Source organism: Tamandua tetradactyla, chromosome 18 (assembly GCF_023851605.1).
Source record: "Tamandua tetradactyla isolate mTamTet1 chromosome 18, mTamTet1.pri, whole genome shotgun sequence".
NCBI lineage: Eukaryota > Metazoa > Chordata > Mammalia > Pilosa > Myrmecophagidae > Tamandua > Tamandua tetradactyla.
In genome coordinates this window covers 73,623,982-73,648,171 of record NC_135344.1, presented here as the reverse complement: position 1 = coordinate 73,648,171, position 24,190 = coordinate 73,623,982, and the positions used below count along the sequence as shown (strand labels likewise).

Below are 24,190 nucleotides of genomic sequence, written 5' to 3'. Positions count from 1 at the left end.
CCTGGTTAAAATGGAAAATTAGCACGTTCTAATGACCATTAGCATAAAAAATAACCAGATTTAATAGCTAAAAGGTCTTGGAAAGAAAACATCTCATCTACTTTTGTGGGTACTTTCTTTTTAAATCTTTTAAAATCTGATGGAAGCTATATCCTCTCTTAGAAAAACAGAGCCACACAGTCACAAAAGTTTTACATTGGATTTTGTGGGGGCGAAGTGTGAGGTGGGGAAGGGGGTTTAGGCGGAGGTTCATTTGTATCAATGACCGCCCACCACCGCATTGAAGTTTGCTGGTTAAAAAGAGCTGATGAAACCTGCCTTTACAGTTTCTCAAAAAACAGAGGAAAAGAAAAGCTGTGTTACTGCAAGTGCTACAAAACACAATCCTAAATCATTCAGAGGTACTTAAAGTTATAGGGAAAGCCCTCTACGGAATGTTTCTGTTTTAACAATATGACTGGATGATGCTGGGATGGCTAGGGGTGTGCCAGGGCAGGGGATTCATTACACCCTCATCCTGCCAAATGAACCTTCAGAAGTTTAAAGTTGTGAAAAATCTCTTTATAATTATGTGAGTCTGTTATCTAGCTTCATTTTATACTTAAACACAGCATTGTATAAGTTTTAATATACACTGAATTTTCCAGGAATGCATTTATTGTGTAAAACAGAAACTTTAAAAGGTGAGTTTGCCTTTAAAAAAATTATTCAGAAAATTATTCTATTAACAGCACTGCCACTCATGGCCCTTGAATCAATCACCAATATAACACATCTGGATCACTCAGCAGGCATTTGTAAAGTGCCATGTTCCCAGAAAATGATCTTACTTTATTTCAAAATGTTAAAACTGTCAATAATATTTAGGTAATTCTTGTCCTCTCTTAACTGAAACATAATCGTTATAATTACGTACAAGCAGCTGACTACTTCATAATGTGTTCTAGTGTAAATATATACAAACTGAAATGCATATTTCACTGTTAAATTTCTTTTTATGTTTCCTTTATGTTATAGTTAGAATCATTAATTATATCTGTTGGCAGGTAATTTTATATATAAATTTGATTTTAGGGTAGTAAAGGAACATTACAAAATATCAAAATGGGGCACTGAATAGAATAGGGTTAAGAACCACTGCATTATACCCACCATCTCCTGCCTTAGTAATCAGTTACCATTATTAAGTCAGGTTACTGGTTAAGTTTGCAGAGGAAGGAGGCATTATCTGGTAGATGGCACAAGGAAAGCTTCTGGGCTGCTGACACATTTTTGTATCTTGTCCTGAGTGAGTATACTGCTAATTCTTTGAAAGGTACACATTTTTCCTTTATACAAACTAATAAAAGTTAAATTCAAAAGACAAAACAGCTGATCATTGATTGATAAAACCTACAAACAGGACATAAAACAATGAAAAGCACTTTTTTTCTATTAACTAAAAAAAATTAACTAACATAACATTTAGAAATCATTCCATTCTACATATGCAATCAGTAATTCTTAATATCATCACATAGATGTATGATCATCATTTCTTAGTATTTCTTAGTACATTTGCATCGATTTAGAAAAAGAAATAGCAAGACACAGAATAAGAAATAAAATGATAATATAGAGAAAAAATAAAAATAAAAAAATATATATATATACACAAAAAAAACAACAAAAGAAAAAAAACTATAGCTCAGATGCAGCTTCATTCAGTGTTTTAACATAATTACATTGCAATTAGGTAGTATTGTGCTGTCCATTTTTGAGTTTTTGTATCTAGTTCTGTTGCACAGTCTGTATCCCTTCAGCTCCAATTACCCATTATCTTACCCTATTTCTAACTCCTGATGGTCTCTGTTACCAACGACATATTCCAAGTTTATTCTCTAATGTCGGTTCACATCAGTGGGACCATACAGTATTTGCCCTTTAGTTTTTGGCTAGTCTCATTCAGCATAATGTTCTCTAGGTCCATCCATGTTATTACATGCTTCATAAGTTTATTCTGTCTTAAAGCTGATGGAATAGTATTATTCCATCGTATGTATATACCATAGTTTGTTTAGCCACTCGTCTGTTGATGGACATTTTGGCTGTTTCCATCTCTTTGCAATTGTAAATAATGCTGCTATAAACATTGGTGTGCAAATGTCCGTTTGTGTCTTTGCCCTTAAGTCCTCTGAGTAGATACCTAGCAATGGTATTGCTGGGTCGTATGGCAATTCTATATTCAGTTTTTTGAGGAACCGCCAAACTGCCTTCCACAGTGGTTGCACCATTTGACATTTCCACCAACAGTGGATAAGTGTGTCTCTTTTTCCGCATCCTCTCCAGTACCTGTCATTTTCTGTTTTGTTGATAATGGCCATTCTGGTGGGTGTGGGATGATATCTCATTGTGGTTTTGATTTGCATTTCTCTAATGGCCAGGGACATTGAGCATCTCTTCATGTGCCTTTTGGCCATTTGTATTTCCTCTTCTGAGAGGTGTCTGTTCAAGACTTTTCCAATTTTGTAATTGGATTGGCTGTCTTTTCATTGTTGAGTTGAACAATCTCTTTATAAATTCTGGATATTAGACCTTTATCTGATATGTCATTTCCAAATATTATCTCCCATTGGGTAGGCTGTCTTTCTACTTTCTTGATGAAGTTCTCTGATGCACAAAAGTGTTTAATTTTGAGGAGTTCCCATTTCTTTCTTTCTTTCTTCAGTGCTCTTGCTTTAGGTTTAAGGTCCATAAAACCACCTCAAATTGTAAGATTCATAAGATATCTCCCTACATTTTCCTCTAACTGTTTTATGGTCTTAGACCTAATGTTTAGATCTTTGATCCATTTTGAGTTAACTTTTGTATAGGGTGTGAGATACAAGTCCTCTTTCATTCTTTTGCATATGGATATCCAGTTCTCTAGACACCATTTATTGAAGAGACTGTTCTGTCCCAGGTGAGTTGGCTTGACTGCCTTATCAAAGATCAAATGTCCATAGATGAGAGAGGGTCTATATCTGAGCATTCTATTCGATTCCATTGGTTGATATATCTATCTTTATGCCAATACCATGCTGTTTTGACCACTGTGGCTTCATAATATGCCTTAAAGTCCGGCAGCGTGAGACCTCCAGCTTCGTTTTTTTTTCCCTCAAGATACTTTTAGCAATTCGGGGCACCCTGCCCTTCCAGATAAATTTGCTTATTGGTTTTTCTATTTCTGAAAAATAAGTTGTTGGGATTTTGATTGGTATTGCATTGAATCTGTAAATCAATTTAGGTAGGATTGACATCTTAACTATATTTAGTCTTCCAATCCATGAACACGGTATGCCCTTCCATCCATTTAGGTCTTCTGTGATTTCTTTTAACAGTTTCTTGTAGTTTTCTTTGTATAGGTCTTTTGTCTCTTTAGTTAAATTTATTCCTAAGCATTTTATTCTTTTAGTTGCAATTGTAAATGGAATCCGTTTCTTGATTTCCCCCTCAGCTTGTTAATTGCTAGTGTATAGAAACACTACAGATTTCTGAATGTTGATCTTGTAACCAGCTACTTTGCTGTACTCATTTATTAGCTCTAGTAGTTTTGCTGTGGATTTTTCCGGGTTTTCGACGTATAGTATCATATCGTCAGCAAACAGTGATAGTTTTACTTCTTCCTTTCCAATTTTGATGCATTGTATTTTTTTTCTTGTCTAATTGCTCTGGCTAGAACCTCCAACACGATGTTGAATAATAGTGGTGATAATGGACATCCTTGTCTTGTTCCTGATCTTAGGGGGAAAGTTTTCAATTTTTCCCCATTGAGGATGATATTAGCTGTGGGTTTTTCATATATTCCCTCTATCATTTTAAGGAAGTTTCCTTGTATTCCTATCCTTTGAAGTGTTTTCAACAGGAAAGGATGTTGAATCTTGTCAAATGCCTTCTCTGCATCAATTGAGATGATCATGTGATTTTTCTGCTTTGATTTGTTGATATGGTGTATTACATTAATTGATTTTCTTATGCTGAACCATCCTTGCATACCTGGGATGAATCCTACTTGGTCATGATGCATAATTCTTTTAATGTGTTGTTGGATACGATTTGCTAGAATTTTATTGAGGATTTTTGCATCTATATTCATTAGAGAGATTGGTCTATAGTTTTCTTTTTTTGTAATATCTTTGCCTGGTTTTGGTATGCGGGTGATGTTGGCTTCATAGAATGAATTAGGTAGCTTTCCCTCCACTTCGATTTTTTTGAAGAGTCTGAGCAGAGTTGGTACTAATTCTTTCTGGAATGTTTGGTAGAATTCACATGTGAAACCGTCTGGTCCTGGACGTTTCTTTTTGGGAAGCTTTTGAATGACTGATTCAATTTCTTTACTTGTGATTGGTTTGTTGAGGTCGTCTATTTCTTGAGTCAAAGTTGGTTGTTCATGCCTTTCTAGGAACTTCTCCATTTCATCTACATTGTTGTGTTTACTAGCGTAAAGTTGTTCACAGTATCCTGTTATTACCTCCTTTATTTCTGTGAGGTCAGTGGTTATGTCTCCTCTTCCATTTCTGATCTTATTTATTTGCGTCCTCTCTCTTCTTCTTTTTGTCAATCTTGCTAAGGGCCCATCAATCTTATTGATTTTCTCATAGAACCAACTTCTGGTCTTACTGATTTTCTCCATTGTTTTCATGTTCTCAATTTCATTTATTTCTGCTCTAATCTTTGTTATTTCTTTCCTTTTGCTTGCATTGGGGTTAGTTTGCTGTTCTTTCTCCAGTTCTTCCAAGTGGACAGTTAATTCCTGAATTTTTGCCTTTTCTTCTTTTCTGATATAGGCATTTAGGGCAATAAATTTCTCTCTTAGCACTGCCTTTGCTGCGTCCCATAGGTTTTGATATGTTGTGTTTTCATTTTCATTCGCCTCGAGATATTTACTAATTTCTCTTGTAATTTCTTCCTTGACCCACTCATTGTTTAAGAGTGTGTTGTTGAGCCTCCACGTTATTTGTGAATTTTCTGGCACTCTGCCTATTATTGATTTCCAACTTCATTCCTTTATGATCCGAGAAAGTGTTGTGTATGATTTCAATCTTTTTAAATTTGTTGAGACTTGCTTTGTGACCCAGCATATGGTCTGTCTTTGAGAATGATCCATGAGCACTTGAGAAAAGGTGTATCCTGCTGTTGTGGGGTGTAATGTCCTATAAATGTCTGTTAAGTCTAGCTCATTTATTGTAATATTCAAATTCTCTGTTTCTTTATTGATCCTCTGTCTAGATGTTCTGTCCGTTGATCAGAGTGGGGAATTGAAGTCTCCAACTATTATGGTATATGTGTCTATTTCCTTTTTCAGTGATTGCAGTGTATTCCTCACGTATTTTGGGGCATTCTGATTCGGTGTGTGAATATTTATGATTGTTATGTCTTCTTGTTTAATTGTTCCTTTTATTAGTAGATAGTGTCCTTCTTTGTCTCTTTTAACTGTTTTACATTTGAACTCTAATTTGTTGGATATTAGTATAGCTACTCCTGCTCTTTTCTGGTTGTTATTTGCATGAAATATCTTTTCCCAACCTTTCACTTTCAACCTATGTTTATCTTTGGGTCTAAGATGTGTTTCCTGTAGACAGCATATAGAAGGATCCTGTTTTTTAATCCATTCTGCCAGTCTATGTCTTTTGATTGGGGAATTCAGTCCATTCACATTTAGTGTTATTACTGTTTGGGTAATACTTTCCTCTACCATTTTGCCTTTTGTATTATATATATCATACCTGATTTTCCTTCTTTCTACACTCTTCTCCATACCTCTCTCTTCTGTCTTTTCGTATCTGACTCTAGCGCTCCCTTTAGTATTTCTTGCAGAGCTGGTCTCTTGGTCATAAATTCTCTCAGTGACTTTTTTTCTGAAAATGTTTTAATTTCTCCCTCATTTTTGAAGGACAATTTTGCTGGATATAGAAGTCTTGGTTGGCAGTTTTTCTCTTTTAGTAATTTAAATATATCATCCCACTGTCTTCTTGCTTCCATGGTTTCTGCTGAGAAATCAACACATAGTTTTATTGGGTTTCCCTTGTATGTGATGGATTGTTTTTCTCTTGCTGCTTTCAAGATCCTCTCTTTCTCTTTGACCTCTGACATTCTAATTATTAAGTGTCTTGGAGAACGCCTATTTGGGTCTAATCTCTTTGGGGTGCGCTGTACTTCTTGGATCTGTAATTTTAGGTCTTTCATAAGAGTTGGGAAATTTTCAGTGATAATTTCTTCCATTAGCTTTTCTCCTCCTTTTCCCTTCTCTTCTCCTTCTGGGACACCCACAACACGTATATTTGTGCGCTTCATATTATCATTCAATTCCCTGAGCCCCTGCTCAAATTTTTCCATTCTTTTCCCTATAGTTTCTGTTTCTTTTTGGATTTCAGATGTTTCATCCTCCAGCTCACAAATTCTAGTCTCTGTCTCTTTAAATCTACCATTGTAGGTTTCCATTGTTTTTTTCATCTCTTCTACTGTGTCTTTCATTCCCATAAGTTCTGTGATTTTTTTTTTTCAGACTTTCCATTTTTTCTTTTTGTTGATTCCATGCCTTGTTCATGCTCTCCCTCAATTTATTGATTTGGTTTTTGAAGAGGTTTTCCATTTCTGTTCGTATATTCAGAATTAGTTGTCTCAGCTCCTGTATCTCATTTGAGCAACTGGTTTGTTCCTTTGACTGAGCCATATCTTCAATTTTCCTGGTGTGATTTGTTATTTTTTTGCTGACGTTTGGGCATTTAATCAGATTTCCCTGAGTGTGGGACCCAGCAGGTTGAAAGACTTTCCTGTGAAGTCTCTGGGCTCTGTTTTTCTTATCCTGCCCAGTATATAGTACTTGTCTGTCTGCGGGTCCCACCAGTAAAAGATATTGTGGCTCCTTTAACTTTCGAAGACTCTCACTGCTGGGTGTGTGGTGGAGACAGAGGAAAGGTTGTAGGTTGGTTTTAATGGCTTCAAATTGTGAAGTCCTGGGATCTGAATTCCTTAGAGAGGCATTCCACCTGAGTTGCGTTTCACCCCTCCCGTGGGGAAGATTCAGGTGGTAGAGAGCCCTGAAAGCAGCCTGTTTCTGCGTTCAGGGCAGTTGCAACCTGTGTAATTCCAGCACTGAGCCCAGAGGCAACGAAGGCTCCGTAGAAACAGCCGCAGAAGGCTCTGTTTTGCCCCCTTTCCTCTTTTTCAGTTAGCCCAATCGGCGACTTCCGCCTTGATAAGTTTCGCCTGAGCTGAGGGCCTATTTTTAGTAGTCAGAAGTTGTTCATTAATGCCACTATTGGTGTTAGGTTGGACTCAGTCTCTACTACTGTTGGAGACTCTTTCCTTTCCCTCCGGGAAGTCGTCTGTGGGGGAGGGGCGGTGGCCGCTGCGGCTTGGGGGACCGCTGCTCCGAGGTTCCCAGCCGGCCCGGAAGCCGCGTGTGTGGAAGGGGCTCTGGTCGCCAGCCACTGCGGCTTGGGGAACCGCCGCTCCGAGGCTCCCAGCTGGCCCGGGAAGCTGTGCATGGGGGAGGGGCCACGGCTTGGGGAACCGCCAATTCAAAGCTCCCAGCCAGCCCGGGAAGGAGGGAGGGAGGGGCTCCGGCCGCCAGCCGCCGCGGCCCGGGGAAGAGCGCGCCTCTCGGGGACCTCACCGCAGCGGAGTCTCTTAGCCCGTCCAGCCGTTCCAGAATGGGGCACACTGTGTGTCTGGTCTCTGTCGTGGCTCCACGAACTGTTCTGTAGTGTTTCTAGTTCTTTATTAGTTGTTCTGGAGGAGGAACTAAGACCCGCATGCCTTACTAAGCTGCCATCTTTTCCCGAAAAGCACTTTTGATGAGAAAGTGAACATCTGAAGTAATTTCTGCAGGAAATACTCATGTTTTGTGGCTCTCTAAAGCTTAATCCCTTATATATGCGTAAATTCTTATTATTTGCCCAAAACAAAAGCTTAACTTAATGTGCAGAAAACAATTATTAAAACCCCAATTTAAGATTATCTGTAATTTGAGCAAAATATGATTGCAGGAAAGAATCTGGCTGGTCTTTGTCACTGTTCCCAGAGAGATGACCTCTACATCTTTTGTCTTACCTTTGAAAGGAGTGTCTGTTATTCAGTTCAACGTAGGGACAACCTCACGGGTGTTTAGTGACAGGGAGAGGGGTGTTGGCCCTGCCAGAGGCCCACTGTATGATCAGGGGCTTTGCACCAAGTCATACTACATCAGCCAGACATCTCTGGAGCAAGTGGGAGGAGGGGAGAGAGGGAAGGCTGAGTCTGATCACATGGGCATTAATTCCATCAGTCTTGCCTACAAAATGAGACCTCAACAAAAACTCTGTTCACGGAAGCTCCAGAGAATTTTCCTGATTGGCACTATACATCTGATGATGTGTTCTGACTCTTTGGGAGGAAGACATGAAAGCTTTGAGTTTGAGACTTCACCCTATGCATCTTTCTTTGGCTTTTTCTGATTTGTATTGTTTTCTCTCTTTTTTTGCTTTAATTCTGTTAGTACTTATAGCAAACTATCCAACTTGAAAATTTGTAGCCAATTTATGAGAAGTGCAATGTTCTGGGAACCCCTGAACCCATGGGTGGTATGGGAATAAGGGCAATCTCAAGAAGGATGGGCCCTGAACCTGGCCTAAGCCCCAGAATGGCACTGTAGTAGCTGCATAATGTGTAGGGCAATAATATTTACAGCCAGTGGGAGGCACTGAAATATACTTCATGTTAGAGATGACATTTTATTGTTTATATGTAATATTTCATATAAAGCAAGGAAATTCCATGCAGACAGGTTAAATTTACTTGAACTCTTACTGAAAAAAAAAAAAAAGGTATCCACACAAAAGATGGAAACAATCCAAGTGTCCATCAAAAATGAAGGGATAAGCAAAATACGGTATACACAGAGAATGGAATATTATTCAGCTATAAGAAGAAATGAAGTCCGGATGCATGTGACAACATGGAGGAAACTTGAGGACATTTATCTTGAGTGAAATAAGCCAGACACAAAAGAACAAATATGATATGATCTCATTAATAGGACCTAATTATAATGAACAAACTCATGGAGTTAATATCTAGAATATAGGTTATCAGGGGATAGAATGAGGGTAGAGAACGGGAGCTGTTGCTTAATATACACAGAATTTTTAGTAAGATGGATCGTAAATGTTTGGAAACAGAGGTGATGGTAGCATAGTATTGTGAACGTAATTAACAGCACTAAAGTGTGGTGTAACCAGGGTTGAAAGGAGATGTTGAGAGCATGTATGTCATTAGAGGGAAAGCTAGAGGATAAAACAGGACTATATAACACAGTGAACCCTGTTGTAGGCAATGAATGCGGTTAATAGTACAAATATAAGAATGTTCTTCCACAAACTAGAACAAATGTACATTACTATTACAAGGTGTTAATAATAAGGTGGAGTTATGGGAAAAAATACACCTAATGCAAACTATGGACTACAAGTTAATAGTAACATTTCAACATTCTCATCAATTATAGCAAATGTACCACACCAAGGCTAAGTGTCAATAGGGAAGTTTAAAGGGCATGGGTTTTTTTCTTCTTGGAACAATGAAAAATATCCTAGAACTGACTGTCATGATAAATGCGCAACTCTGTGATTATACTAACAGCCACCGATTGTACACTTTGGATGGAATGTATGGTGTATAAATAAAACCGCTTCTGAAAAAAAAAAACTGCAAAATAAAAAAATATCTACAACCAATCAAAATAACTCTATTTTCTTCCTTGAATCTCCTTTCTAAATGGCCACAACAGTGCCTGCCAAGTTATTAATCTGTACTAACTCCACTACAAGTGTCACTGTAGTAAACTAAAATACCATTTCCAGCCCCAAATTCTAACCTTCAGACAGAATCTAACATATACAAATGTGGCCTTTGTGTAAAAAAGTTTGGGCTTAAGTTTAAAAAAACATGGAACCTGAGATTTCAAAAATGTCAGAACATAAATTAGGGCAGCTGACCCAGAAGGCAGACCCTGAAATGACAAAATCTTTTTCCAGCATGAAATGCCCTTTTTATTCAGACTGTATGTCTAAGATTTTCGCATTCAGCAGTGATTTCCTTTTCCATGACAGGAACTTCATTCTCCCATTCCTTGGCTCTTTTTTTTATTTTTTAAATGTTAATATTACTTTATTTGTGTCTTTCAAATAGCACCAAAGATGATCTAGTTCATAACCTACAAGTTTCTCAAATCCTCTTCCTCCACCCACCAGTGACCTCAAACCTGGTGCTGTTCTAAGAGCCTTTCACACAACAAACCCAAAAACTCTCTCTACATCCCCAATTCCTATTCTTCTCCTTCCTATACAGAGCTCTGTAATCTTCCTCTCTCTCAGCCACGTATCATACAGATTTACTTAGTCCCTCTGGCATATTCTTCTTCCTCTCAGGTCCTGTCTCTACCTATTCAAATTACTCTGGAATAAAGCTGACAAGGCTATCACTTGGTGAGTACAAGCAGAGTGAGAGAGAAAAAGTAAGAAAGTGCATGACAGACACACATTAGTAACTCACGAGCCTGTAACATGTAAAATGCCCACTCTCCCTGACTCTTAAAGGCTAAAAACATTAAGTTAAAAACAGCTAAAAGTAATATAATTTAAAAAAAAAAAAGCTAAAAGTAGAAGCACTCTGATTAAACAACCCAAAAAGTGGTTATCATCCATTCATATTTTATGTGAATTACTGATAATTTTCTTGAAATGTCAAGCTGAGTTCATTTATATGAGTTCAAAATAAAAACAAATGTTAATTTAATACACAATATATATTGAGTGTTTCAGAAATAGAAAAGTCCCCAGAGATGCAGCTTTAAGAAAAACAGGAAAAGGAGAAAGGAGAGGGGTGAGAAAAGTACACGAATATACATTCATGAAGTCTGTGGCTTCCATATTTACACTAACTACTCATGAGCTGAGGTCCTGCTAGGAAACAATTCTCCATGATCTTTACCCTTTCCACACATCTTAGGAGCAGAGGCCCTGGCTGCTAAATCTTTAAGAAACATGACTGACCACACAAATTCCTGTGGCCTCTATCTATACCTCTCCTAGCAGTTATTTCTATCTAGGACTAATTATGTACATTTATGTACATGTTCTAGCTCAGTCAAATAGACTATAAGCTCCATGTGAAGCAATACTTCATCTATCCCTAAATGATCTGGAATAATTAACACAGGCCTTAGGTCATATTAGCTAAATACCTATCTGTTGAGTGAATACATACCTAAGTACAGTTGAATGGGAACATGGATTCTTTCTAATCAGCAAGCAACAACAAAAATGTCAGAAGGCATGTTTTATTTTAAACATTAGGACTGTAGGTCTTTATCAATCATTTATTTCAACCATTACATTTTTACTTCATCCTCCTACCTGAAGTAAAAAGATGAAAAACCTAATGAGGAGGACTGGATGCGCAGTTCAACTAAATAAATAACGTGGCATGGTAATGATTATAATAAGTTTACACAGATTCAGCAAAATCAGTAAATATATCATTAAATAAAGTTTCTCATGTGAAATGTAAATAATCATGCAATTAAATATATACTTAATAGTATACAGCATATCTACTAAAAATTTCTATGGTAAAGTCTGTCCAGAGTGATGCCCTGATAAATCTCAGAGTGATCTGAACAGTGAATAAAAAAGTATTTGCAAAGTCCCCTTGGGGCAATGGCGAGAAAGAGGGAAAATTCTACTTCCTCATTTGGAGAATTCCTGATATTCTCGCGAGCAGTGGCAACAACCAAATTAATACGCCGAACCCTCAGTCTTGGAGTTTGTTCCTATGAAATTTATCCCCACAAAGGACAGACCAAGTCTACTTAAAATTAGGCCTAAGAGTCACCCCCAGAGAACCTCTTTTGTTGCTCAAATGTGGCCTCTCTCTCAGCCAACATGGCAAGCAAACTCATTGCCCTCCCCCTCTCTACATGGGACATGACTCCCAGGGGTGTAAACCTCCCTGGCAACGAAGGACAGAAATCCTAGAATGAGCTGGGACTCAGTATGAAGGGATTGAGAAAATCTTCTCGACCAAAAGGGGTAAAAGAAATATGAGACAAAATAAAGTGTCAGTGGCTGAGAGATTTCAAACAGAGTCAACCGTTATCCTGGAGTTCATTCCGTGCATTTTACAGATATCCTATTTTTAGTTTTAAGGTGTATTAGAGGGACTAAAGAGAAGTGACTAAAGCTGTACAGCTGTGTTCCAGTAGCCACATGTTTCTTAAAGATGAATGTACAACGATACAGCTTTCACAATGTGACTGTGTGATTGTGAAAACCTTGTGTCTGATGCTCCTTTTATCTACCTTATCAACAGATGAGTAAAACATACAGAATAAAAATTAATAAGGAGGACAAATGTTAAAATAAATTGAGTAGACTGAAATACTAGTGAACAATGAAAGGGAGTGGTAAGGGGTATAGAAAAAATGGGGAACAAAGGTTAAAATCTATTGAGTAGATGGAAATACTAGTGGTCAATGAGAAGGAGGGGTAAGGGGTATGGTATGTGCGAGTTTTTTCTTTTTTCTTTTTATTTCTTTTCTGGAGTGATGCAAATGTTCTAAAAAATGATCATGGTGATGAATATACAACTATGTGATGATATTGTGAGCCACTGATGGTACACTATACATGGAATGTTTGTATGTTAACAGTGTTCATGTTTGTATGTTGTTCTGGTTTGACAATACAAAATAAAATTTTAAAAATTGAAAAAAATTTCTACAGTAAAAGTAGCAATGGCAGCATCAGTAAGAGTAAAAATAGCAGTAATAACAAACATTTTCATATAGCTAGTGCTTACTGGGCACTCACTATGTAACAAGAACTTTGTATGAATTATGTCATTTAATCCTAACACCCCATAGAGATAGATACTTTTACTATTATTATCCTCCTTTTTACAGATGAGTCAACTCAAATTCAGAGAAGTAAAACACCTGTCCAAGGTTATACACTATAAGGCAATGGAAGTGAGAAGTCATACCAGGCCAGTGTGATTGACTGCAGAGCCTGAACTTCAAAAAAAGATCTATATGCATTTTATGTGAATTACCTAACTATATTTCCTAATTCATAAGCATTCCAGGTAGATTTCTATAGCCTTAAGTTGCAGCCAAATCAGTAATATATGCAAAAATTCTAAATGGATATTTTATTTCCCTTGGTTCATAGGTCAATGCTGATCATTTCCTAAAGTAAGTACAATACAATAAAAAAATATTTTAAATGTTTTACATCCAGGAAAGCCCTAAAACATACATATTACAAATTCAAAAAAGAAAGTAACTAATTTACCTTTTCTATACATTTTCTCAAACACACTGTAATCTCAGACTTGAATGTAGGTTCCACAAAGACTGACTCTTTTTGTTCACTGCTATATCATCAGCAGATAGAACAATGCCTGGCATGGTAGGTACAGAATAAATATTGTTGTACAAATACTGCTATACAACTAAAAAGAACACTATTTTCCAGTAAAAGAAAATGAGTCTTAAGTCTTATTCAAGAAAGTTTAGCTATTCAAGTACTAAAAACATTCCAATTATAAGGAAGCTTCACTAATATTATTACAAAATTATGGATCCTGAGATTTACATAAAAGCCAGACTTCCTTACTTTAAGTAAAAAAGCATCAATTACTTCCTCAGTTTCTCTGTCCCTGATTATTCGTATTATATAATCAATAAACGATTTCAGGACGTACCATGAAAAATCTCCAAAACCCAATTAACAGCAGTGTATGTTTATGCAAAAAACAAACAAAAGAAAAAGGTACTCCCACTCTAGGGATTTAAAGCTGTTAGTTAGAAGAGACAGTCAATAGGCAGGTACCATGCCTCTTATTTCTCCTGTACCATTTTCATAAAATAGAGCATTGTTCTAGGTATATACTATTAAATGCTCACCCATCATATTACTATGAGAAAGCGCCAAGGTCACGAGTCAAAACAATTACTCTCTTCATTCCTTTAGAAGCTTTTTGTGGAGAACAGGAAGCTAATTCGTGTTACAATATTGTAGGAACCTTTTTAAAAAGCATAATGGAGTGTGCTGAATTAGGATTTTGAATTAGGATTTAGAGTTGAAACTACTAACTAAATTAACCCCAGGAAAATCACTTAACTTGCCTAGGCCACTCTCACCTCCCTTATTTTAGAATTTAGCAGACGAAATTATCTCAGAAGCAACTCTCAGCTCTAAAATTATGTGCCATGATTGATTTTTATTGCTTAATTAAGGAATATCATCTTCTCTATGGTAAAGATTGGAAATAATTCATCCTGAAACCATCACTACCTCTTGCACACTTTGCAAACAGCTACCTTAAACAGTTTAGGAGTGCTTTTTATGACATTGTGATGCACAGGCTGCTCTCTCTGACTTCAACAATTCTGGAGACACAATCCTGAAAACAAGGAGTGAGAATGAACAAAGATTATCTTGATAGGGAAGTAGAGCATTTTGACTTGTAACAGTTTTTATATAAATTATATATCTGTCCATTATATAACCGTCCAAAGAAAAATAAGATGTACATATACAGAAAAAATTATATAAAAATGACCAGTTTGTGTTCAAGACTGAGCATTAAATGTGCATGCTACTTAAACATTTTTTATTAAGGCAGAAATAGGTACAAATATTTTTGGATCACTACAGAAGTATGGTTCATAATTAAAGAGTCTAGATTAATTCTGAGAATCCAAATAGGTACGCTAAGAGTAAATAGACGAGAATGGACGTTTTGGGAGAATTTGAAATAAATGTTTTAGCATCATTTATAGATATAAAGCTCCTGCTTTGTAAAAGGGAAATATTTGTAATATGAGAAAATAATCACAATGACCTTTAAAAAAATACTGAATACAAACATACAGTTATACACAGAAAACATTGAAAAATAATCTATAGTGTAACAATGGTTATTTCCAGGGGGTAGAATTGAGTGATTTTTATTTACTTTACACTCCTCCATACTTTTTCAATTTTCTTTTTATAATCAGAAGGGACTTTTAAACATGTACCAGTATTTGTTTAACTTGTTCATAAAATCTTTTATTTGTAAAGATCTAGGGAGTAGGGGGTGAAGGCTGAAAAGATTCAGAAAAACATCTAAACATCTTTGGGGGGTTTTCTTGTTACTGAAGTTATTGGCAGTGAGAAAAGTACTTGGAAAACAAGACCAAGAGGTTCTCTCTCCCACACAGGTTTTATAAAATAGTAAAGAAAAATTTTTTCACAGGGAAACAAACTAAACAGGAAATACACATCATGATATGAAGGTAGCCTATACCTTCAAAGTATGGCAGTCACTCCAATTCTGTCAGATTTCCCCAAAAATTAAAATAAAATAAATATGTAAAAAGACATACAGCTACACAATAAAAGGCTGCCAAAAATTATCAAACTATATTGCAAACTCATATTTTTAAAGACCTCTCTTATTAATAATTTCTTAAATTCACATCTCAATTTTTAAAAAGGAGTAATTGAATCTAATCATACCCCTTAAAGGCTGAAATACACATTACTAAACTCTGTTTCATTAAAACCTGAATTGTGAAAAAGTATCAAGTGTTCATAACAACTGTAGTAAAAGAGAACATCCCAAATGCCAGAGCAGATAAGCAAACTAGATCTACTTTAGTGGCACATACTGTGTGGTCATTAAAAATGAATCCATATAAAAAAAAAAAAGGGGCGGGCCGCGGTGGCTCAGCGGGCAAAAGTGCTTGCCTGCCATGCCGGAGGACCTCGGTTCGATTCCCGGCCCCAGCCCATGTAAAAAAAAAACAAACAAACAAACAAAATACAATAAAACAAGAAAATGTTTAAAGATGTTTCCCTTCCTTCCTTCCATCCTTCCTTCCATCCTTCCTTCCTTCTCTCTGTCTTTCCTTCCCTTCCTCCCTCTCTCTTTAAAAAAAAAAAAAAAAAAAGAAGTATATGGATGTCTCTTTTACAAAATTTTTAAGACACTGTCTAGATTATTTTTATAAAGTGAAGTGTGTCACAGAATCATAAAGTTGAAAGCATTTTTAGAAACTAAAAAATCCAATCTTGCAAAACAGAATTTTTTATTATGAAAAACAATCATATTTAAGAGGTTATTAAGACGATATAAGCATCTCTTGCTCCTTTTATATACGGTATGGACAGATGAGTAAAAGATAGGATTAAAAATAAATAACGGGGAATAAATGTTAAATGTAGCAGATTGAAATGCTAGTGATCAATGAAAGGGAATAAAGAGGGGTATAGAAAAAAATAGGGGAAACAAAGGCTAAAATATATTGGATAGATGGAAATACTAGCAATCAATGAGAGGGAAGGGTAAGGAGTATGGTATATATGAGGTTTTTTCTTTCTATTTCTTTTTCTGAATTGATGCAAATGTTCTAAGAAATGGTTATGGTGATGAAAGTACAACCATGTGATGAAAAAAAAGATATAAGCATCTCAATGACAGGAAATGTAGTATATCTGGCCTCACAGGAAGAGGATGCATACAAGAGAATCTAATCCCTGGGATCATGAGATCTGCTTCTTGCTTTTCTCTGCCTCTTCTCAATGCTTCTCTTTTTGCACATGGCCCAAATCAGCCCCTATCTCCAAGTTAGTATCACTTTAAGTCTAATGCCCATCAGTATTTATCTAACTAGCTGTGTTTAAAGGCTAGGTATCAGAATTCTGACTTGTCAGTCATCAGCACATTTACTGGCTGTCCATCACAGAAAAGGTTAATTACTAATCTGGCTGCTGAGACTTATCTACCACTTTAGTAAAGTCAGTAGGCAGGGGCCTTGCTCAGAGAAATAAACTGTAGACTAAACAGATACCCCAAAACATACTTCTTACAGGAACCATCAACTGATGCCAACAATAATGCAACAGCAAATTTATGTACAATTACAATTTACAAACTTTTTCAGGACAGTTCTAAATTAGATTTAACTTTCAGGTAAAGATGCTTTTCTATTTATCTTCATGTACTTTCACTTGTGAACTGCTTGATGCCTGATGGTTATAAGTTACACCCATTTTCTATTTAGCCTTATGTACCTTGCCTTATTACAAAAAAAGATTTTAGACTGTAAAAAGACTTAAGTTATTAATGGAAAACAAAATTAATACAAGTAAGACAGAGAAATGAAATATTTGATCTACTCTTTCACAGGTATAACCTACCTAACAGCTAATTTTTAAGCAATTTTCCTCTTACTATACAAAAAGCACTGCATGTCTCCTAATATAACTTATGTAGATAGTTGGTTTAACAAGATAAGTACATAGAATCTTGGGTAGGTCATGAGATTTTGTTGGTTTGTCCAGAGTGATGCCCCAATGAATTCCAGAGTGATTTGATCAGTGAGTGGAAAAGTATTTGCAAAGTCCCCTTCGGGGAATGGTGAGAACAGGGGGGAAAATTCAACCTCCCCAAGTTGAATTCTTGACATTCTCATAAGCAGTGTGGACAAACAAAGCTATAGGCTGAGCCCCCAGTCTTGGGGTTTCTTCATATGAAACTTAACCCCACAAAGGATAGGTCAAGCCTACTTAAAATTAGGCCTAAGAGTCATCCCCAAGAGAACCTCTTTTGTTGCCCAGATGTGGCCTCTCTCTCCAGCCAACACAACAAGCAAACTCACCACTCTCCCCCTGTCTACATGGGACATGACTCCCAGAGGTGGACCTTCCTGGCAACGTGGGACAGAAATCCTAGAATGAGCTGAAACTCGGCATCAAGGGATCGAGAAAAACTCTAGAATGAGCTGAGACCCAGCAACAAGGGATTGAGAAAACCCTCTCGACCAAAAGGGGGAAGAGTGAAATGAGACAAAATGTCAATGGCTGAGATATTCCAAACAGAGTCAAGAGGTTATCCTGGAGGTTATTCTTACGCACTAAATAGATATCACCTTGCTAGTCAAGATGTAATGGAGAGGATGGAGGGAACTGCCTGAAAATGTACAGCTGTGTTCCAGTAGTCATGTTCTTGATGATGACTGTATAATAATATAGCTTTCACAATGTGACTGTGTGATTGTGAAAACCTTGTGTCTGACTCTCCTTTTATCTACCTTGTCAACAGATGAGTAGAACATATGGAATAAAAATAAATAATAGAGGAAACAAATGTTAAAATAAATTTAGTTTGAAATGCTAGTGATCAATGATATGGAGGGTTAAGGGGTATAATTTTTTCTTTTTTTCTGTTTTTGTTTTATTTTTCTGTTGTCTTTTTATTTCTTTTTCTGAACTGATGCAAATGTTCCAAGAAATGATCATGATGATGAATATGCAACTATGTAATGATACTGTGAATACAATATATATGTAGAACGGAATAAGCAAATGTTAAGAATGTTTGCGTTTCTGTCCTGTAATTTTTTTAATTAAAAAATTTTTTTTAATTAATAAAAAAGTACTGCATGCTCAAAATAGAAATTTTTGAAAAGTAAAAGTAAGTTAAAATTAAAAGCAAATTGAATTTTTTAATTAAAAAGTAAAAGTAAAAATACATAAATAAAAGACCCCCTAATACTAAAGCAGAACTAGTGACTGCTAACATCATTTTATGTCCAGTCTTTTTTCTCGGTATGTATTTCTATGAATGGGCTCATATTTATACAACTTTCCAATGGAAGGAATAAGGCTATCATTGTCAATCAACTTATCATTAGAAGTGGGACAAACAGACATTATCTACACCTGATGTGACACATCTATGAAGTATTTTTTAATAATATTGAAACCTAAGTCTATCAAGCCCTTAGATTTAACTCTGAATTTATTCAGACATATCTAGAATAAGGGACATTCTAGCCTTTTCAACAAGTCAATGGCATGACTAAAAAGAAAGGGGGACAGCCTCTCTTGGCCACATCTACTGCAAGAATGAAGACCTTTCTCAGCAACCAGAATGTCAACATTCCAGAAAACGTCGACATCATGCTGAAGGGATGCACAGTTATTGTGAAGTGCGCCCGAGGAACCCTGCAAATGGGCTTCAATCACATCAGTGTAGAATTCAGTTTACGTGGGAAGAAACAGAAGAGGCTTCGGGTTGACAAATGGTGGGGAAATAGAAAGAAGCTGGCTACAGTTCGCACTATCTGGAGTCATGTGCAGAACATGATCACAGTTGTTACGCTGGACTTCTGTTACAAGATGAGGTCTGTGTATGCTCACTTCCTCATCAAGGTTGTTATTCAGGAGAGTGGGCCTCTGGTTGAAATCATAAATTTCTTGGGTAAAAAATACATCCACAGGGTTCAGATGAGGCCAGGTGTGGCCTGTTCAGTATCCCAGACCCAGAAAGAAGAGTTAATTCTTGAAGGAAATGACACTGAACTTGTGTCGAATTCAGCTACTTTGATTCATCAAGCCACAAGAGTGAAAAACAAGGATATAAGAAAATTTGGGATGGTACCTATGTCTCTGAAAAAGGAATAGTTCAGCAGGCTGATGAATAAGATGTAAGGAGTTGTGCAGCAATGGAAACAAGAAGATACCAGTCCTATTTGATTTTAAAGATGCAATAAAGTTCATCTGCTAAAAAAGATGGGGAAAGAGGTACTGTTCGAGATTAAGAAAACTTAGACATGACAACCAAATGCAACAGAGAGATTAAACAAACCAACTGAACAACAAGCATACAGCTGAGAAAATTTCAATTGACTAAATAGTAGATGATCTTAACAGAACTATTTTGGGTTTTATTAAGTAATAATGATATCATGATTATGTAGAAAGAAAATGTCCCAATTTCTTAATAGAAATGCAAGCGCAGATACTTAGGGATGAAATGTTATGATATCCAGGATTTGTCTTAAAGTACTGGAGGAAGAAATAAATATGTTAACATGTTTTAACATTAAAAAAATGTTAAAATCATTAAATATATGAAGACATTAAACTTAAGTACACAGAGGTTGTAATATTTTTATGAATGTTTGCAAATTTTCATAAATAAAAAGCTTAAGACTTTTTTCCGCGTGATCTGTCACATTTTAGTTAGAATAAACCTAGCAAATATTTCCAAATAGAAAGCCCACACTTCAATTTAATTTTCTTTCAAACCAACTTTTTAATGGAAGAAGGAAAGCAAGGTCCATCATCCTATATCATCTCCTATCTCCTCTGAAAGAAAAGATTTCATTGATCAGTCAAGGTAAGGTACAAAGGCAACAAGAAAGAGAGAGGTCTGGAAGTTTCCATCAGAAATAAAAGGGTTCCTGCTAACAGGCAGTTTAATTAAGGAAGGACTTACTTAAAGGAAATCTTAAAAGTAAATAATACAATATATGAACAACAACAAAATAAACGATCACAAAATACCAAACTCTGAAAAACTTAAATCATGCTTTCCCAATTCCTTATCTCTGTTTCCACTTCATAAGATAAACTGAATTTTCTTATGCAATTATGTGTCTTTATCTATATCTGCCATATAATAACAAACCTTTAGGGCCAGAACACCACCCAAGAACTCACCTAGTCCTACCTCTGACTTTATAGATGAAAAATTAACAATTTACACCTACTGGTTATTCAATTCTTTAAAAAATACCCCACACTGGCCCTTTTCTGAAAATACTAATGTTAACCACCACTGGATGGCAAAGGCAGATGAAAAACCCAAATGAGAAGCGCTCCGAGACTAAAAACACCGGAACTAAAGATTTTATCATGTCTTATTTAATCAACACCAGATCCTATTACTATGGATACAAAGATAAAGGAATGAGGCATAACCTCAAGGAATTAACAGTATAGTTTGGAAGAGATAACCACGTAAACATAGATATTATATAATATGGTAGGTACTGTTATTGCAGGTGAGCAGAAACTTCAACAGTTTAAAGAACTTAGAGAACACTGGCCAATGAACACTGGCCAATGTGGACTGGGTGAATAAAAGCACACCTCACAAGAGGAAGTGATTCTGGAAATGAAGATTGCCTCATAGCTGTGAGGGAAACAATATTCCAAGTAAATCATGTGCAGACGTCCTGCAACAGCTTGGAGTGTTTGAGAAAATGGTTTCACATAGCCAAAACTATAGCTAAAAGAGAAATGGTAGAAACTAATAGGCAGATAGGCCATGCATTTTGGACTTTAATACATACTGAGAAAGCATTACTGGCTCTTAAACCAAAGAAGCAACAACATCAAATTTGCATTTTTCAAAAGGTAGTTCTAACAGCAATGTGTAGGACAGCCTGAAGAGAACTGACACTAAAGAAAAGAAGACAAGTCTGATGACTGGCAGAAAAAAAGGTTATTAAAAAGAAATCAGACAGCTGTAGGATTAGCTTTAAGGTAGTCAGAATGGGGGAGGAAGCAGGAAGGGGCGTGAGAGGAGTAAGGCTGGTGGACCACGGAATCTAAGAGGATAAGAAAGGAAGTATGTCTCTGCGGAGGTGATGGATAATGAAAAACATATAGACAGCAAATTGGAAGTCTTAATGAAGAAAAAAAATAGAGTCCTTAAAAGTCTTGAACGGACCAGCTAGAAGATGGCGGCTTAGTAAGACGCGCGGGTCTTAGTTCCTCCTCCAGAAAAGCAACTAAAGAAACAGAAACAATACAAAACAGCTCCCGGAGTCACGACAGAGACCAAAAAAGACAGCGTACCCCATTCTGGAACGGCTGAACGGGTAGGGAGAATCCACTGCTGTGAGATACCCGAGGGGTGCACGTTTTCCCGGCTGGGGTGGCTGGTGTCTGGGGTCCCCTCCACGCACGTGGCTCCCCGGTCAGACTGGGAACATTGGATAGCGGGGCCCTCCCGTCACGCTTGGCGTCTCGGGCCAGCTGGGCAATTTGGACCGGCACTCCCCCAAGCCACGGCCAGCGACCCCCGCCTCCACGCGCGGTTTCCCGGGCCGACTGCCCCGCAGACAAACGACCGCCACGAGCGCCACCTACTGGGCAGGAAAAGAAAAACAGAGCCCAGAGATTCCACAGAAAAACCTTTCAACCAGCTGGGTCCCACACCCAGGGAGATCTGATCAAATGCCCAGACACCAGCAGAAAATAATGGATGACGCTCGGAAAATTGAAGATATGGCCCAATCAAAGGAACAAACCAATAGTTCAAATGAGATACAGGAGCTGAGACAACTAATGCTGAATATACGAACAGAAATGGAAAAACTCTTCAAAAACCAAATCAATAAATTGAGGGAGGACATGAAGAAGATATGGGCTGAACAAAAAGAAGAAATAGAAAATCTGAAAAAACAAATCACAGAACTTGTGGGAGTGAAGGACAAAGAAGAAAAAATGGAAAAAACAATGGATACCTACAATGGTAGATCTAAAGAGACAGAAGCTACAATTAGTGAACTGGAGGATGGAACAACTGAATTCCAAAAAGAAACAGAAACTATAGGGAAAAGAATGGAAAAACTTGAGCAGGGGATCAGGGAACTGAATGACAACATGAAGCACACAAATATACGTGTTGTGGGTGTCCCAGAAGGAGAAGAGAAGGGAAAAGGAGGAGAAAAACTAATGGAAGAAATTATCACTGAAAATTTCCCAACTCTTATGAAAGACCTAAATATACAGATCCAAGAAGTGCAGCGTACCCCAAAGAGAATAGACCCAAATAGGCGTTCTCCAAGACATTTACTAGTTAGAATGTCAGAGGTCAAAGAGAAAGAGAGGATCTTGAAAGCAGCAAGAGAAAAACAATCTGTCACATACAAGGGAAACCCAATAAGACTATGTGTAGATTTCTCAGCAGAAACCATGGAAGCTAGAAGACAGTGGGATGATATATTTAAATCACTAAAAGAGAAAAACTGCCAACCAAGACTCCTATATCCAGCAAAATTTTGTTTTTTTTTGTTTTTTTTTCTTTCTATTATTGTTTTAATTCTTATTCTGTTGTCTTTTTATTTCTTTTTTCTAAATTGATGCAAATGTACTAAGAAATGATGAATATGCAACTATGTGATGTTATTAAGAATTACTGATTGTACATGTAGATTGGAATGATTTCTAATTGTTTTGTTAATTCTTTTTTTAATTAATAAAAAAAATAAATAAAAAAATAAAAAAAAAAAAAAAAAGAAATCATCTCCAAGTCCAGCCTGCTCCCATAAAAACCAAAGGCCTACTTGACACCACTTCAGTATCCTGAAAGGACCTAAACAGAACTAATGAATTCAACACATCTAACATATCTGATGAGATCATGATCTTCCTCCTACTTCTCCCCATACTCCTCCAAATAAAACATATTTGGTCCTTATCCAGTCATGCAGGTCCTTAGCTCAGAGTACTGCTACCATTCCTCCACTATGTAAACCAGGAACATTCATGATATTACCACTTCTCTCTCGTGCATCTGAAAAAAGCCACCAAGTCCCACTGATTTTACCTTCTAACTTTACACCATCTTCAACACCATGACACCTCAATCCAAGCCATCCTCTCTTGCCTGGACTACTCCAGCTGCCTTGTTAATCTTTCTCCCCTCTAATATTACTTAACATTGCTACCATATTTATATATTTTTAAATGGAAATATAATATCATTCCATTCCTTTACCTTAAGCACTCCTTCCTCACAGAAAACCCCTTAGTGGCTTAGCTTAAAAATAAAACTCCTAACTTGGCTACTAAAACAGCATCACACACCTCTTGGCTACAGCATCACACACCTCTTGGCTAATGCAAACTAACCTCTTACATCTTTCAGCCTTATGTCTCATGTTCCCTCCTCCCACAGGATCTTGGTGCACGCTGTCCCTACTGTGCTTTCCTATCTTCTTCACCTGGATAACTTCTAATCATTCTTGGAATCTTAACTCAATTATGACAGTCTTCCCTGACCACATCAAAGCTCCCTATCTTACATTCTCAGTACCTCTAATATTTCATTCTTCTGATTATCTATGTCTAGAGCCTACTTCTTATTAGAATTGCCCCATAAAGTACAGGGACTGTAATTATTCACAATACTAGGCCCAACATTTAATCACCATACAAGACATACAGCAGACATGCAAGTTTAGTTATCTAATTGAATGAATAAAAAGTAGATGAATTTACATGAAAAGATACTCAACTTCACTGCCTATTAAGGAAATGCAAATCAAAACCACAATGAG

At 36.8% G+C, this 24,190-nt stretch overlaps 1 protein-coding gene and 1 pseudogene across 3 annotated transcripts in view; one reads left to right on the top strand and one right to left on the bottom strand.

Annotated features, from left to right (window-relative positions):
• Positions 1 to 24,190, bottom strand: part of VAPA (VAMP associated protein A) — a 70,091-nt gene that overhangs the window by 29,459 nt on the left and 16,442 nt on the right. The window lies entirely within an intron of this gene.
• On the top strand, positions 18,960 to 19,595 carry LOC143662338 (large ribosomal subunit protein uL6 pseudogene; annotated as a pseudogene).